The following is a 15,691-nucleotide window of genomic DNA, read 5'->3' as shown; positions in this document are numbered from 1 at the left end:
GGCTAACATGCAAGCATTCTGATGCCTATACTCAGCCTCATCGAACTCACTTCTGCTCCCAGTTCTTTTACTCAGCAACAGTTAATTCAGGCTTGATTCTCCCTGCTTACTTCTTCCCACATTTGCTTTCTTCTTCCTTTCCTTTTTGTGTAAAACAAATATTCATAAATTGCCTATTAAATGTTCTGCACTGTGTGAAGATAGAGCCCATTATTTATATCTCTGCAAATTTGGGAGAGTCGAGGTTTTACATGCAAGAAAAAATGAAATAAAATCTCTGAAACATTACAAAAAAAGAATTACCAAGTTCCATTCTTTTTCTATTCTCAAAGCTAACGAAATTTCATTTCCCCATCCTTCTTGGAAGTCACTTGCTCCCAAATGCTGCTCAGTGCATTTAAATGCTATTCAACAATCCCAACTGACAGTTGTTAGCTGACTCTGTTTCTGACATAGCTCATATCTCTCCCAGGATGTTTTTGTTTTGGTATACAGGCAGCACCGACAGTTAACCTAATACATTCCTGTCATTCTCCTGGGTGCCTTTTTGCAGCTAAAAACTATTCCATGTTGTTTCCTAATGAGAGTTTTGGTCAAACACGGAGTGGTAGTAGCAGGTCAATCCTTAGGTTTAACCCTCCAGCATTTCCCCTTTGCTTTTAAAAGCTCATTGGACAAAAGCCAAGGTAGCAGAATCCAGAGGAACCCAGGGGGAGAGGTTTATGAATGCATGGTGAGCTCATATTATCAATTCCTATTTTGGTGTTTCAAATTCTCCCCTGGTGTTTGTGAGTATCTTGATAATTAGAAGAAAATATTACCTCCTAAAAACTGTATCTTCATTTCAAAGTAAAGATTTAAAAAAGATTCCATTTTATGTAAGTTGGATAAATTTGGTCTTTCTTCTTTCTTTCTTTCTTTCTTTCTTTCTTTCTTTCTTTCTTTCTCTTATTTATTCATTTCTTCTGTATGCAATAATGCTGATAGGGAGAAATATAAATAATTAGTTCTGGAAAAATGTGCCATCTGACCTATTTTTTTTTCCTATGGCAGTGCACCTTTCCTATTTGTATCAAATACTCTGCCCTGGGATGATCTTAGCTTTGAGATCCCAGATCCTATATCGACTTGTGTAAGTCTCCAAAGTGTATATTAGAACTGAAGCCAAGATCCTTATAAAATGTGAAACAAACACATTTTTTTAACACATAAAAGCGCACTCTTAAATACTTATCACTATAAATCTCTGATGAAGGTAAACAAATTTGCAAATATATGCATTTGGTACTTGTAGCAAAACATTCACATGGTTTAATGAAGTAATACTTTCAATTGATTTTTTCATACTTTAAATCTTCACAGTAACATTGAACTGGAATGTGTAGGTCTCCTGGAGAAAAACAAAGGGTTCATACAGTATATGCCAACATTGTTCCTTTCCAAAGTGATGCTGGAGGAGGATGCAAACGGATATATTTAGGCCTTATGGTCTCATCCCTCTTACTAGCAGAGCATTACCAGAGCCTAACATACTGCTTTGTGACATAATGGGTAAGGGTCTGACATGCCCACACAAACAGAGGCATTAAGAGGCTACTTTGGGTTTTTGGTTTCTTGCCAAATAGTGAATAATCTTATAATCAAATGTGCAGCAATAACAGGCCTAGTCGGGAGGCTTAAGAACTAAGTATCTATTGGGCTGCCTGATCTCTTTGTTCTTTAGGTTTAGAGTAGGATAAATGAAAAGGGGGAGGCCAAGAGGGAGTGGTTTAATATAGAATAAATTGTCTAAAAGGATCAGTGAGAGCAGGATTATCGATGAGTTGAAGAGTGAGCTTGCTGACTTTTTATTTTAAAACTAAGTCAGGGAAGAGGTATGGGGATAAGGTAGGAAATCAGATAAGAAAAACAAAGGATGCAGGCATATTGGCCTTAAGTAGTCTTTTTCTGTTTTTGAGATTTCTTATGTTCTTTTGCTCTGAGCCAAGATCAATTGAGATTAATCAGTTGTATAGAAAGCATTGTGATCGCATTGCAGGCTTTTAAAGTTTAAATTTGTTTATTGAGCACAATTTGGTTAGCATCAGGTGCTGAAGTTATAGACACCAACACTAGCATAGAAATTACTTTATTTAGCTCCCAGTTGTAAGTTTCTATAGCAACTGGGTCCTATACCAGAAAGCTGAGATTCTAGAGCTCAAATGATTCAGTCAAAGATGGCAATATTATATTTGGGGGACACTTGCTCCCTTTTTTCCATTTTATTCCCCTCTTTTTTTGTGGGAAGTTTCTTCAGTGTGACTCCATCTGCTTAGTCATACTTTTAATTACACCTTTGCCCTGAACTTTCTCCCCTTGACAGCAGTATAAAGTGTCTATTTCAGTTGTGTTTCGATTTCCATTGACTAGTTAGCATGTTGAGGCAGAGGAGTGGATGTGATCTGTTTTAAATACAGTTAAAAATTTCAAAAAGTGAGGAAAGTGTTCACGGTGCCAAAGTTAGTTAGCCACCCAAGGCAAAAATTAGGATGTTAATTCAAAAAGGAAACCTAACCTAATTTCTGCATTATGCTTTCATTCTGTTCGTAAATGTAATGTCATGATCCTTTTAAGCATGTGGAATATCCCTTATAAAGTTTTCTTTGTTTAATTTTTAAATAAACATATACTTGAAACAAAATTGATTTTATTTTTGTGTTTTACAAATGAATGCTTTTATTGTAACAAATAGGGATTTTCTGGACAGCCTTGTTATGGTTGAAGTAATATTTTATGATGGTAGTTAGGCCAATACCATAGAAAGGCTTAGGAAAAATAATTACACCTGGGTTCCAGTTGAGAGGATAATCATACATTAAAAAAATAAATAAACATAGTAGCATTCTTTCTGTCCATGTTTTTGAGAGGTTTTGATGCAAAGACAGACAGACACACACACACACACACACACACACACACACACATACACACAAACACACACACTGAGGGAGGGAGGGAGAGAGAAATAAACTTTAGATAAAACAAACCCACACAGGAAATACATGTTTTAAATAATGTCATAGTTTTGTTCATAAGAACTGCCTTTCAATATTTGAAATAATCCCAACCTGGTTTAAAGTCTAGTTAGCAAAAGAATGCTTACCATATATTAGTTTGGAGAGTAACAAGAATATACTGTAAAAGCAAAAATTCTATGTGTGCCCTGATAAAACAAAACAAAACAAAAGATTTCCATTTAACGTTCACACTTATTGCTTACTTGGGGCCTATTAACATTTGGAAAATACAAATTCTAAAAGGCAGCTGCTAGTGATAGGCCAATTATAATTTCACAATTCAAAGAGAAAATCTTATTTGACTCTAAAATTCTGTACTTGTCTTCCCCTTTCATGAATGATCACACAGCCAAAACATAGCGTGTGTGAGAGGAAGGCTAAAACGGGTTTGCTTCCTGATCGTCTGCAGAAGAGCGTCACCTCAGATGACCTTGGCTCTCTTTGCACTAAAAACGGAAGCTTCTTCTTTTAATTTTACAACAGATTTAATTATGATAAAATCAATTGTATGAGTAAAATAGATTGTGATTATCTCTGTTTGTTCCCTGTTTTTATGAGGAAATTTGGAATGTCACTAGACTTGTAGAGTGTTTATGCCATTTCTATTATATCACAATACATCCAAAAGTCATGTGAGACCCATTGTTGATCTCCCAGACAAGTAGTTTCCAGAGCTCTGTTAAAACTCTGAGAAAAAAAATTTGGTGAATAAAGAGCAGTTATTAGCCTATATTTACACTTGTGAATATAAGAGTTTGGAACTTTTACAAAATGGATTCTATGATGGATCACCGACTTTATTTTCCTTTTCAAATCCATCCATGATAAATTCTTTTCTTTAGGTAACCAATAATAATATTGTTTCATTTAAAACATATTGGTTGCCTAATGCAGTAACTTGATTAAAAATGTTAATCAAGTTAAATGTTAAGTCAAAATAATATTACATAGAATATAGACCTTGGAAACAGCAAGTCAGATTTCTCAGTATTTTACTGCAGAAATGAAAATAGCAAGTATTGGAGTAGATAAATAATTCATACAATTTGGTTCTGTTAGCTAAATCAAAGTAGGCTTATTTTAACATATATATTTTTGTCAGAGATCAGTTTTTATAATCACCAATCATAACTGATTCCCATTAAATCTTTGTTGGTAGCATCAACAAAAATAAATCCAAATCAAAAGATTAGACTGTCAAAAGATTTTTTGTATGTGTTATGTACAAAAAGAGTTAAAATAGCAGACCTGAGGCTACTGTCTTCAGAGGACTTGTTTGCAAGCTTGACCGTTGGCTGGGTTCTGAGAACTTGGCTTCTGAAACATTCCCTAACTGATATGGTAATTTTTCTGGGCCTAGGCTGTTTGTGCAAACAGTGTAATTTAGTGTGAAATCTGCTTTCCTTCTGTGAGTCTGATATTTCCATATTTGTTAGGCAGAGAATGACTATGTGATAAGTAGACACTGAAACCTCTAAACTCTGAGTTTAAAATGGGCATGACTTAGACATGTTCTTGATGCTTTTTTTTCCCTAAAAGGAGAATGTGCTGTGTGTGACCTCTCACACAAGGTAGTGGGGAGAAGATATAGGGATTTCCATTGATTTCTTCTGTCTTTACATTATGTCTTTTTCTCTTTCTGATCTGTGATCTTTATTATGTCTTCGTAATAAATATTAGCCATTAGTACAACTGTCAGGCATGAGAAAGCGTCTGCGTTGAGTGAATGGAGGTTTTGGTCCTGGCATTCCCCATGAAATTTATGTGGGGATCCACGATGGGGATAAAGACAGCCAGAAGGAAAGTGGCAAGCACAAAGTTCATTGAAGCGAAAGTACACTCTCAAGGTGGGGGAGCAGGCAGGTTCCCGGAGCGCCTAGGTTGTTTTGGAATTGGATATGATTGGGTTATCTCTGGGCTGGGAGGAGCTGGGAGGAACTGTGGGGTGGTCTCTAATAGAGGCTGCTTCCAATCATTTGGAGGACTCCTCCCACAGGTTGTAAGGGGAAGTTTTTGATGGCAGCCTTTGTCAATGGGGGACGCGATGCAAATTAATTATAGTAAGTTTAGGGGTTACCTTGGGGGCAGAGGTGGAAGAAGAGAGTGCATGTTCTGCACCTGTGGCTTTTGGTCTGTCAGGCCCAAGGTCTTGGAAGCCATAAGGTTAGAATGTTGAACCCCCAGGCTTATAATATGTAGCTTATTAATTACTGTTTTTCCCTCCCACTTGTGTCTCTATCATTACCCTTCAAGGCTTGGGACTCTGCCTCTGTGCCTTTCTTCCACTGCTCATATCTAGCTTTAACCTAACACAACTATATGCCTGAGTCCTCTGAGTCTTTCTGGCAAATCATTAAATATGTGTGTGATCTTTGGGGACCCCAGGGACAGATTAATACTCTGGCTGAGTTCATCATTGTTGGAGATGAAAACAAAACCCAAACTGAGCCATTACATGAATTGGATATTCAGAAATAAATATCTGAAGAGTAAATCTACATTTCTGCAGATGTGCTGTGACAAATGTGCTTTGTCATTAAATGTGCTTCTCATTAAAATGCTCATAAAGACTCACAATAATACAAAAGCTGGTGTCAGCTTTGTAAACAAAATTTTAAAAAAAGAGAGAGAGATTCCCTGGCAAGGTTTGGTATAATTTACATCAAGTGCACTATTGTCATTTTTGCTGTAAGTGTATGTATTAAATTCTGGTGGAATTTGAGTTTCTGTTTTGGTGACTTTCTATCCAAAGCAGAAAGTCATACAGGAGACTCTAGAATAACGGTGAGTGAATAGTAAATGTGATATGCAGAAAGGCTCAAGGAGACTTGACCTCTCTAAAGCTCGGTGCTATATGAAAGTAAAATTAAAACCACCCTTAAAGGTTTATAAACGTGAGCTTACCCTCATGCTAGTGTGAGGGCCAAATTCACAAAATGGTGTGATCTAAAATGACTTAGCAAATAATTTAATTTAAAGTGATGCTGGGTTGTTAGTGGCCATGGTGTTTGGCAAAGGCAAGTACAAGTCCTTCTCCAGAGTTGCATTTTCAAGTCAGGCCATGTTCCATTTTCAAGCCAGTTCCATTTTCAAGCCAGGCCATGAAGAAGTCCCATTGCTTGATTTCCAAAAAATTGAGATTATAAAAAACTATAAGACACATACAAAACAAAACAAACAAAAACCATGAGTAAGGGTCAGCAGAAAAAACAGACCATAAAAATAGTAAAAAACAGTTGGATATGCCTGACCTGCAATAATTATCCACAAAAAGTTCTCCGGACAATAGTGGTTTAATGGGAAACTTCTTTCAAATGATTAAGGGGATAGATAATTCTCAAACTATGTTACCTTATCTAGACATTGGAGGGGAAAAAGAGATTTCTAATTAATTTTGTATGTACGTATTTTGTATAATTCCCATATGAAAGTTTGACAAAGCACAGAAATAGAAATTGTAGACCATCCAACTTTTAATTGTGGATATAAATATCCTTAACCAAATACCAGAAAAATGAATTAAAAGTTAGATTTTTAAGGAAACAAAATAAAAACTTACTGGAACTACATCAAGATAAAAAGCTTTTGCACAGGGAAGGAAACAATTAACAAAACTAAAAGGCTACTGACAGAATGGGAGAAGATATTTGCAAATGACTTACCTGATAAAGAATTAATATCCAAAATCTATAAAAAACTTATAAAACTCAACATCCCCCAAACTAAATAATCCAATTAAAAATGGATAAAAACATGAATAGACATTTTCCCACAGAAGATATACAGATGACCAACAGACACATGAAAAGATACTCATCACTTATCATCAGGGAAATGCAAATCAAAACTACAATGAGAGTTCACCTCACACCTGTCAGAATGGCTAAAATCAACAACACAAGAAACAACAGGTGTTGGTGAGGATGTGGAGAAAGGGGAGCCCTCTTACACTGCTGTTGGGAATGCAAAGTGGTGCAGCCACTCCAGAAAATAGTATGGAGGTTCCTGAGAAAGTTAAAAATAGAACTACTCTACAGTCCAGCAATTGTACTACTAGGTATTTACCCAAAGGATACAACAATCCTAATTCAAAGGGATATATGTGCCTTAAAGTTTATAGCAGCATTATCTACAATGGCCAAATTATGGAAACAGCTCAAGTGTCCATCAATCGATGAATGGATAAAGAAGAGGTGATACACACACACACACACACATACACACACACATATATACACATACATATACACACAATAGGATATTAACTATAAAAAAAGAATGGAATCTTATACTTGCAATGACATAGATGGAGCTAGAGAATACAATGCTAAGTGAAATAAGTCAGTCAGAGAAAGACAAATACCATATGTTGTCATTCACATGTGGAACTTAAGAAACAAAACAAACGTGCAAAGGAGAAAAAAAGAGAGACAAATCAACAAACAGACTCATAACTATAGAGAACAAAGGATGGTTACCAGAAAGGAGATGGGTGGGTATATGGGTTAAAAAGGTGATGGGGATTAAGGAGTCACTTGTGATGAACATCAGGTGATTTATAGCAGTGTTGAATCACTATATTGTATACCTGAAACTAATATTACACTGGATGTTAAATAACTGGAATTTAAATAAAAACTTTAAAAAAGTTAGATTTTTAATTTTTTTAAGTTTATTTATTTATTTTTGATGGAGAGAGAGAGAGCGCACACACAAGCATGGGTGAGGGAGGGCCAGAGAGAGAGAGGGAGAGAGAGAATCCCAAGCCAGCTCTGTACTGTTAACACACTGTTAGCACAGAGCCTGATGTGGGGCTTGAATTTATGAACTGTGAGAATATAATCTCAGCTGAAATCAAGACTTGGACACTTAACTGACCGAATCACCTAGGAGCCCCTAAAAAGGTAAAATTTTAAAATCATATAAAATACTAAAATAAAGATTATTCAAGTAATAGAATGCTGATTTATTTTAGGAAATCTATGAAGGTAAGTCTTCATTACATATGTACTTCCAATAAAAAATAATCCACATGGTTATCTAGTGAGCCTTGAAAAACAATTCAATAAATGAAGTCCTACCACAATTCAGCCAAAATCTCTTAGTAACCAAAGAGAGAAATATATTTCCTTATCATGATAAGAAATGGTATTTCTCCTAAATGAACAACAACAAAAAATAAATTCCTGCTGGACCATATTATTCAACAATATTGTGAAGTGTGTATCAATATTATCCCCAAACTGGGAATAAAAGTAGCTAAGGCACAATTAGCTTGACAATTTCACATGGCTGTTGAGAGGGGGAGTCAGGATTTGAATGAAGCAGTGACATTTCAGAATCAATGCTAATAACTACCCCGTTCAGGAGATCAGATTCAGAATGTTAAATTTGAGTTGATTATTATATATGAAGCTAGTGCTATGCGATTGGATGTAGGAGTCCAGAGTTCAGGAAGAAAGTCTGAACTAGAGAAAAAGCTTGGGAATTATTAGAGCACAGATGTAATTTACAACCATGAAAAACAATGAGGTCACCAAAAAGACGAAGACGAAGAATAAGAAGAAGAAGAAGAAGAAGAAAAAGAAATAATCTAGGAAATTCATTATTCAGAGGTGAGCAAGCCTAGAATGAACAAATAAATGAGACTGAGAAGAAACCACCTGAAAGGAGATGATTCATAGAAACCAAATGAATAAAGTATTCCAAGGAAAAAGAAGTAATCTGTGTCCAGTTCTGCTAATAGGTCATATAAATGTGACCTGAATTAATTAACGGATTTAGCAACCTGAAATTGAGGATTCATTGAGAAGGTAATACCTGGTCTCAGAAAAAGGGATCACAGAACATACTGAGATTATAGAAGATTTTGTTGTTGATAGATGTAGAGTTCCAGAAGGGGCAATGGGAAGGTTATAAATGGAGGAGTGGTAGGAACTTGGAAGAGAATAGAGGATGTATGGAGCCACATGGAAAATAGAAGGAAGGAAATACAGGGTGGGGGTGATGGTGACCTGGGAATCTCCTTTTGTGGAAATAGAAAAAGGAAAAAAAGGACATAGTGGGACTCCTATTGGCTGTCTCAAGGCAAGCAAGGAGGTCATGAGGGAGGAAGAGGCAGTCGAGGAGGGTGACCAAGAACCCTGTTCTACTTCTATAGAAGGTAGTATGGAAGTCAGGCTAGAGGTGGTCTTATTCTGAAGGCCTATAACTCTTTGAACTGGCAGGTGAAGGCTGGTAGATCTAAGGAGTGTTTAAATGTTAAGGGTTCACTCAACACCTGTTGGAGGTTAATAATGATCTTGAAGCATGAGAGGCTTGCTGTTGACTCCTGTAATCTTAGGATATGATACTAAGGGACAAAAAAGCAGAATGTAAAACAAGATTTTAAACTTGACTCCTCTTCTATTTCTAAAATTGAGGACATACACATACAAATCCATGTTCACTGAAAAATAGAATAGGAATGTAGACATCAAAATATTAAAAATTATATTTCTGATGTGAGATTATAGGTGATGTTTACACTCTTATTCACTGTCTCTTATATTTCCTAAAGTAAGCACCCATAATCAGAAGAAAGCCTTTTATATCAGAAAAAAAAGTTATTTAAAATGAACACATTTCTGGTTATAAGGTCCTGCATTTAGTAAATGCTTGCTGAACTGGTGATTATTTTGAATATTTGTAATGGGTGTTGTTGCTTAATTCTGAGAAGCCAGAATTCTCACTAGCAATGATAACTTTTAAATAATTAAAAAATAAAATGTTACTAATAACAAAGAAAGGGTGTTCTCACAGCCGATTTTCAGTTAAAGTGTTAGAATATGTAATTTAACCACAAGAGAGTAATTTTATATTTACTTGAGTGGTTTAAATAATTACCTGGAGACAAGGCAGGTATTCCTCTGCCAGAATACTATTAGAAAACAGTGAGGATGATTTAAGGAAAGTCCACAAGTCTGTGTTGGGGAATTTAAATCAGCATTTCAATAATTGAGAAGGATTTAATGTAAAACAGAGAGCCTTTCTGAAATAAGCAATCAAAATAATTCATTAAACCAGTAATTACTGGTAGGCTTGGGTTTTGCTCTACTTGATATGTAAACAAGATTGGTAAATATTGTTGGAATGACACCTCACCTCGGGTAGTTTAACTTTCTTTATTGCTGAGGGGAAAAAGTGGTTCATTATCACCCTGAATCTTCTTTCCGCTCTCCCCACCCCCATCCCCTGCCCCAGTATCCAAACGGGAGAATTCAACCAAATAAAGAATTCCCAAGACCATAAATGTGAATCAAGTTATTATTTTTAGTCTACCATATAAACAGGACCAACTAAACTTGCTGAACAGGATCAATTTTTGAAAGTATCAAAGATGAGTCAAATGGAATTTACAGTTGCTATAGGTTCACATGACTTAGTGCATTTAAGAACACAATTTTTATGGAATACAGGGAATGAACAAATGGATGTCATATTTGCTTCTCCATCTTTCACTCCTTTTACCTGCTCCTCCTTCTGTGCCACATGTTCCCAATTAGTGTTTTCCTTAACAAAAGTAAAATCTGTATTTTATGAAAGAAAGGAATTTCCTATTACGTATGCTTTTGACCTTACTTTCCTCCCTTCTTGGGAAGTTTTTGAATCTCCTTTTGCCTGCGTCATTTTTTAAGATTCACTTTTTTCTTTTGTGAGGTTGTACTTATCTGAGATAGTAATCACTCTAACTTTTATACGTACTCTATGTTGTGTGTTGTGTGTGTGTGTGTGTGTGTGTGCGTGTAATTTGCTTTCTACCCCATGAGATATTCAAGGACAGGAAGTATCATTGACATGTTTTGTGTCTAGATAAAGTTGGAGACTAGAAGCAGGTTTGGAAGAGTTAGAAGACTGTGGGACATATCGCTTTGATAATCTACTACTACTACTAGTTATGAAATGAATGACACCTAAGTTTTGGAGATCTGACAGTAGAAGTTTGGGTCCCTTAGAATCTAAGCAAAGCCTTTGCAAGAAAAGTGACACCCATTGAAATGTTATAGATGTATGCTATGGCACTTTTTCCCATTTTCTTTTATTTATTATTTCCCCCTCGGGAGCCTGACTGAATTACAGTTTGATATTCTGAACACTATGATATTGCCTCATATACTCATTAATATGTATCATGTTTGAGGTTTTAGGTATTATCTGTCAAGAGTTTGGATGAGGTTTCTCTTTGAGATCTGAGACCTAAGGTCCCAAGATCAAGGTAAAATAACCAAACTGATTCTAAATCACATGATTTCAAGTAATATCAGACTTACAAAGCACTAGGATGGATTAGACCACATTTCACTTTGACTTAGGGTTTGAGCAGGAAGCTGGAACTCTGAGCAAGTGTCCGTAATATGGATTTCTAATCTAAAGAAAGGAAACACAAGAATGTGAGTTCAGGGCTTGAATCAAGATAGAGAAGTCGTTTCTAGTGGGAAAATCAGATGGAAAGAGGTTGAAAGTAAGAGTATAGATATTCAGTTATTTGGGTAAAGCAATTGGCTTGGTTTTAAGGGCAAGAATCAGGAAGGGGAACATAAACTCAGGAATCTAAAGAAAAAGGGAGCACATTTTAGGAGTTCAATGGCAGGAGCACAACTACTGGGAAATGGTTCAGCTAAAAAATAAATATTAAAGTGTGCATGACCCTTGGCTTGGGGGAGTGACTAGGACCACAAGTTAGGAATAAATAGAGCATAGGGAGGATATTAGGAAGAGCTGGGAAATGCAGTATGAAGGGAGTGACACCTATGAGTTTATTTACTAATTACTAGAAATGAAAGAGATATGCATAATGTTTAATAAAGCTTTGGGTCAACAAGATGATCGCAACATAGATACTTTTAATTTCAGATTTATGGTCAGAGGACTCCTGGGGCATTGCTTCCTCTAGATATGACTCACATTGAAGATATGTCAATAATCACCATTTTCATTTCAATATCATGACTTGGGCTAAGATTATCCAGGTAGGCAGATATCTTCAGCTACAGGATAGTACTGTAAAATCTTCCTAGTTCTCTAAGAAGCTTATGCTAATAGAAATAAATTCATAAGCAATCATCTGGAATCTTCCTTTCAATCCATCTTTTAGGACTTGTACAATAAAGTAGATTAGGAGTAATAACAAAAACTATCCCTTTTCTTCATGTAAAAATTGTGAGATCTCTGGTTAAAACTCTCCATCCTGTTAAAATTAAAATTTCATGTTACGACAATTACTTTCCCTACATGAGAGGAAAGATAAGCAGTCACTGTATTTATACTGATGGTGTCATAATTTATCCATATAACAAACAATGAGTTGTCTCCTCAGGTGTAGATAAAAGCATTGATAGGACCTGCTCCTTTCCTCAGGTTGCTCACAGACTAGTGAGAGAATCATGTAAGAGGAAATAATTACAGTCTATAGAGGGTAAGTACAAACAAAAAAAGGCATGCGAGTTCTATCACAGGCTAGATGAGGAGTACTTCTGAGATGAATCTTAAATAATGAGGGGCCTATAATTAAATGAAATCAGGGAACGACCCCAGCATGAGCAAGGCAGTAAGGTAAGCCACCATGGTGTGAGCAGAGAAGTGGAAGCAGCTTGGTGTGGCTAGACTATCAAATACAAAGCATTTGTTGTGGAAAATGAGGCTGTGAGACTGAGCAGAATTATGGAGCCAGATCATGCAGATACATATATCCCCTGTCAAGAATCTAGGTTTTATCCTGAACTGGATAAAAATAAAAATATGTTTAAGAAATAGGGAGTGTCTTAAGAGAAAGCTCTGGGTAATGGATTTAATATTTGACAGGAAGCATCCTGGAGGAAGGACCATCCATCAATTAGGATTCATGATGAAGTTATCTGGTCTCTAGAGCATTAGGGTCTAAATCATGGATGAAAACCCTGGCTGCACATTAGAATCACCTGGGAGCCTTGAAAACTATTGATACCTGGGTTCCATCCCAAGCAATGCTGCTGTAATTGAACTGGGGGTGATGCCTAGGGATCAGAATCTTTAAAATTTTCCCCAAGTGATGCTAATGTGTACCCCAGACAACAGTTTTGGGGATTAGGAAGAGGAGATGAGTTCAAGCTAAATAGAAAAGGTAAAATGTAGTGATTATTTGTATACGTGGGATAAGAATAATATCAGTATTAAGAATGGTTCTCTTGGGGCGCCTGGGTGGCTCAGTCGGTTAAGCGTCGGACTTCAGCTCAGGTCACCATCTCGCGGTCCCTGAGTTCGAGCCCCCAGTCGGTCTCTGGGCTGATGGCTCAGAGCCTGGAGCCTGCTTCCGGTTCTGTGTCTCCCTCTCTCTGCCCCTCCCCCGTTCATGCTCTGTCTCTCTCTGTCTCAAAAATAAATAAACGTTAAAGAAAAATTAAAAAAAAATGGTTCTCTTTCTTGGCTTTTGAGTTGATGGTAGCACTGTAAACTCTGCTAGATAAAGCAGGTGAAAGAAAAAGTTTGAAGGAAATACGAGAAGATAAGTTTTGAATGTGTACAGTTTGGAGTATCAAGGAAATCTAGAACACAAAGCTTAAACTTGAAGAAGACTAGTGTGGAGTTATTTATGTCGTGTCTTCAAATTCATTAGACTCTGCCTCATACAACCAATTTGTGAGGTATGTAGGACAAATAAGTTTACATGATAGTAAGCTTTATTTTTTAGAGCAGTTTTAGGTTCACTGCAAAGTTGAGAAGAAAACTACACAGGGTTCTTATATAGTCCTGTCCCCACGCACACACAACTCCCCCACTACTGACATCCCTCACCAAAGTGGGACACGTGCTTCTCATTCTAGGCAGTCCTATGCTTCTCATCCATTCCTGTTAGCAGAACATACATACTCTGATTGTATTAATTTTACATATACTTTAAAAAATGTTCTGCAACTAAATGACAGTTGGAAACCACTAATTTAAAGAATTCTAAAGTTCCTCAATTGGACTTTTCACCTGATAACCTTTTCAATTCATTGCGTATAATCTCATCCAAAGTCCATCGCTTATATCGGGGTTCACTCTAGTCTTCTTACATTCCATGATTTTTGACAAATGTATAGTGACATATATCCACCATCGTAGTATCATACAGAATAGTTTCACTGCCCTAAAAAAAATTTGCTGTGTTCTGCTTGGTCAGCCTTCCCACACCCCAACCTCTGGCAATCATTTATCTTTTTACTATCTCCCTACTTTTCCTTTTCCAGAATGTCACATAGTTGGAGTCACATAGAATATAGCCTTTTCAGATTGTCTTCTTTCACTTAGCAACATGCATTTAAGTTTCTTTTATGTTTTTAATGGCTTCATAGCTCCTTTATTTTTTTTAATGCTATATAATATTCTGTTGTCTGGATATAGTTTATTTATCCATTTGCCTACTGAAGGACATCTTGGTTGCTTCCAAGATTTGGCAATAATGAATAAAGCTGCTATAAACATCTGTGTGCAGGCTTTTGTGTGAAATAACTTTTCAACTCAGTTGGGTAAATACCAAGGAGTGTGATTGCTGGATCATAGTAAGAATATATTTAATTTTGTAAGAAACTGCCAAACTACCTTCCAAAATGGCTGTACCATTTCACATTCCCACTAGCAAAGAATGAGAGTTCCTATTGCTCTGCATCTTTGTCAGCATTAAATCTTGTCAGTATTCTGGATTTTGGCCATTGTAATGAATTTGTAATGGTATCTTATTATTTTAAGTTTCATTTCCCTGATGCCATATGATGTGCAACATTTTTTCATATGTTTATTTGCCATCTGTATAACTTCTTTAATGAGATGTCTGTGAAATTCTTTGGCCCATTTGTTTAATGTTTATCTATTTTTGAAAGAGCACAAGTGAGGGAGTGGCAGAGAGAGAAAGGGACAGAGGATCCAAAGCAGGCTCTGTGCTGACAGCTGTGAGACCGATGTGGGGCTTGAACTCATGAACCTGAGCTGAAGTCAGATGCTCAACCAACTCAGCCATCCATGTGTCCCTCTTAGGCCCATCTTTAGTCAGATTAAAAAAAAATTTCTTATTATTGGATTTTAAGAGTTCTTTGCATATTTTACATAACAATCCTTCATCAGATGTGTCTTCTGCAATTTATTTTTCAGTCTGTGGCTTGTCTTTTTCTTCTATAATAATACTTTTTAAAACAAATAAAACACACTCTAAATAGCACCTTCCGCTCCTGCTCCTCTTCGTGTTTTTTCCTCTCCTAGCATATGTATCTTTACCTGCACATTTCCTGTGGAGGATAATGCAGTCAAATTCCGCACATTATCAATGGTAATCAGTAAATAAACATGATAATCATAACGGAATGCTGTGGGAATATTTATGAGTATTATTAATAGGAATTTAGGTAAGTCAGTAACTATAACAAAATGTGTCATTGCCGTCTTGTTTGCTAATGTTAATTATCCAGCAGAGAATAAGAAAGAGCACAACACAGCTCTAATGCTGAAGAGATTGTTGTAACGTTGTGACCTCACATATCATTTGGTTGTAAAAAACTGAAGGGATCAAACAGAGATGTTTTATGGGATATCCTGAAAAGCTAAAAAAGTATTCCAGGAAAAAGAAACAATAAACAGACATTCTG

At 36.3% G+C, this 15,691-nt stretch overlaps 1 long non-coding RNA gene across 2 annotated transcripts in view; it reads right to left on the bottom strand.

Moving 5' to 3' along the window:
- Positions 1–950: 950 nt before the first annotated feature.
- Positions 951–15,691, bottom strand: part of LOC125175176 (uncharacterized) — a 31,663-nt gene continuing 16,922 nt past the window's right edge. The window contains exons 3-4 of one of the 2 annotated variants that reach the window (XR_007155682.1): positions 11,366–11,462; positions 951–980 (exon numbers count right to left, since the gene is read on the bottom strand). This is a non-coding gene — a long non-coding RNA (uncharacterized LOC125175176). Of the gene's footprint in view, positions 981–6,046; positions 6,207–11,365; positions 11,463–15,691 lie in introns of those variants that run through there. The other variant, XR_007155681.1, reaches the window with a different exon arrangement.

The sequence above is a fragment of the Prionailurus viverrinus genome, chromosome C2 (genome assembly GCF_022837055.1).
Source record: "Prionailurus viverrinus isolate Anna chromosome C2, UM_Priviv_1.0, whole genome shotgun sequence".
In the NCBI taxonomy this organism is placed as follows: Eukaryota; Metazoa; Chordata; class Mammalia; order Carnivora; family Felidae; genus Prionailurus; species Prionailurus viverrinus.
This window is presented reverse-complemented; position numbering and strand designations above follow the sequence as displayed.